Source organism: Styela clava, unplaced genomic scaffold (genome assembly GCF_964204865.1).
Source record: "Styela clava unplaced genomic scaffold, kaStyClav1.hap1.2 HAP1_SCAFFOLD_115, whole genome shotgun sequence".
In the NCBI taxonomy this organism is placed as follows: domain Eukaryota; kingdom Metazoa; phylum Chordata; class Ascidiacea; order Stolidobranchia; family Styelidae; genus Styela; species Styela clava.
This window is the reverse complement of record NW_027556714.1, coordinates 1-2,500: the sequence shown is the minus strand read 5'-3', so window position 1 is coordinate 2,500 and position 2,500 is coordinate 1. Positions and strand designations below refer to the sequence as shown.

The window sequence follows — 2,500 nt, the reverse complement described above, 5'->3', positions numbered from 1 at the left end:
ACACCCGCCGTGGGACGAGGCCTCGATCAGAAGGACACCGGCGCTCGCCGTCAGCCGCACTGGGACTTCCGTACGTCACAACTCGGCGCGCTCGAAAAGCGCGCAGATTCGACGCTGGACTCTTCCCGGTTCACTCGCCGTTACTCAGGGAATCCCTGTTGGTTTCTTTTCCTCCGCTTAATAATATGCTTAAATTCAGCGGGTGCTCTCGCCTGAACTCAGGTCGTATGTGTCAAGCGGGCCGTTTCTTACACGGCCCGCTGGCATCGCAAGTCGTCGCCGCCGGCGCCGACCGAGCGCGTACCGTCGCCGCCTTGGCCCACGGTCGGTCTTGATCTCGTGACCGGACCGACCGACCTGGACCCGCCCCTCGAACGTAGTTGAACACGTCGAGGGGCCGGCGGTGTACGGGACACGCGGTCGCGCCGAGAAAGCTCGGCGACCGCTTCAACTTGGGGCGACGCCCGGCCGTCTTCGCAGAGGCCAGGCGACGGCCCTCGGGTGAGGACGAACGCGACCCTGAGGCAGACGCGGTCCCGGGATTGACCCGAGACCGCAATTCGCGTTCAGAAGGTCGACGTTCAATGTGTTCTGCAATTCACATTACTTCTCGCACTTGGCTGCGTCCTTCATCGACTCGCGAGCCGAGTGATCCACCGTTAAGAGTCGTCCTCGACGTTTCGCCCGGCGCCGAAGCGCGCGGACGTCACACTGTGGGATCGACCACAAAACCACCACCGACAACAACTGCACAAAAACACCAACAAACGGCGCCGAGCGACCGCCGGGCTGGGCCGGCGGCACATCGAGCGCGGTGCCCAGAAGCCACCATCGCACTCGGCTGCCTTGCTATGCCAACGTGTTACGCGTGTCGCACGGGGCGGAACCCCGATTGACGGCCGCCCTCTCGGCGGCACCCAAAGACAATTCAGTGCGCGGTCGGCCGGGGCCTACCACCACCTTCGGTAATGATCCTTCCGCAGGTTCACCTACGGAAACCTTGTTACGACTTTTACTTCCTCTAAATGATCAAGTTTGATCGTCTTCTCGACACGCCGACGCGGCCGTTGCCAGCCGCGACGGGGCCGATCCAAGGATCTCACTAAACCATTCAATCGGTAGTAGCGACGGGCGGTGTGTACAAAGGGCAGGGACGTAATCAACGCAAGTTGATGACTTGCGCTTACTGGGAATTCCTCGTTCAAGGGAAACAATTGCAAGTCCCTATCCCAATCACGAATGAGGTTCAACGGGTTACCCGGACCTTTCGGCCTAGGTTAGACACTCGCTGCTTCACTCAGTGTAGCGCGCGTGCGGCCCCGGACATCTAAGGGCATCACAGACCTGTTATTGCTCAATCTCGTGTGGCTAAACGCCACTAGTCCCTCTAAGAAGTTAGACGCCGACCGAGAAGGTCGCGTAACTATTTAGCATGCCAGAGTCTCGTTCGTTATCGGAATTAACCAGACAAATCGCTCCACCAACTAAGAACGGCCATGCACCACCACCCACAGAATCAAGAAAGAGCTCTCAATCTGTCAATCCTACCTGTGTCCGGGCCGGGTGAGTTTCCCCGTGTTGAGTCAAATTAAGCCGCAGGCTCCACTCCTGGTGGTGCCCTTCCGTCAATTCCTTTAAGTTTCAGCTTTGCAACCATACTTCCCCCGGAACCCAAAGACTTTGGTTTCCCGGAAGCTGCCGGAAAGGTCGTCATGGTAACGCCTCCCGATCGCTAGTTGGCATCGTTTATAGTCAGAACTAGGACGGTATCTGATCGTCTTCGAACCTCTGACTTTCGCTCTTGATTAAAGAAAACATTCTTGGCGAATGCTTTCGCAGTAGTTCGTCTTCCGCCGATCCAAGAATTTCACCTCTAACGGCAGAGTACGGACGCCCCCGTCTGTCCCTCTTAATCATTACCTCGTGCTCCGAAAACCAACAAAATAGAACCGAGGTCCTATTCCATTATTCCATGCAACACTATGCAGGCGAACAGCCTGCTTTGAACACTCTAATTTTTTCAAAGTAAACTTATCGGCCACCGCCGACACTCAGTCAAGAGCACCGACGGAGAACCGAAGGTGAGGCGAACGCAACCAGTGACACGCCTTGCGACGGACCGGCGGCGCTCGCCCAAAATCCAACTACGAGCTTTTCAACCGCAACAACTTTAGCATACACTGTTGGAGCTGGAATTACCGCGGCTGCTGGCACCAGACTTGCCCTCCAATGGATACTCGTTAAGAGTTTTAGGATGTACTCATTCCAATTACAGGGCCTCGTTAGAGTCCTGTATTGTTATTTTTCGTCACTACCTCCCCGTGTCGGGAATGGGTAATTTGCGCGCCTGCTGCCTTCCTTGGATGTGGTAGCCGTTTCTCAGGCTCCCTCTCCGGAATCGAACCCTGATTCCCCGTTACCCGTTATCACAAAGGTAGGCACGTAGCGTACCTTCGACAGTTGATAGGGCAGACACTTGAATGATACGTCGTCGGTGCAG

The 2,500-nt window shown here is 56.3% G+C and overlaps 1 non-coding gene and 2 pseudogenes across 1 annotated transcript; all 3 read right to left on the bottom strand.

Annotated features, from left to right (window-relative positions):
• Positions 1 to 226, bottom strand: part of LOC144419549 (large subunit ribosomal RNA) — a 3,695-nt pseudogene extending 3,469 nt beyond the window's left edge.
• A 288-nt stretch (positions 227 to 514) lies between these two features.
• On the bottom strand, positions 515 to 668 carry LOC144419538 (5.8S ribosomal RNA). The gene has a single exon (XR_013474121.1). It is a non-coding gene; the product is annotated as a 5.8S ribosomal RNA (ribosomal RNA).
• A 298-nt stretch (positions 669 to 966) lies between these two features.
• On the bottom strand, positions 967 to 2,500 carry LOC144419545 (small subunit ribosomal RNA; annotated as a pseudogene; the record flags this gene model as incomplete).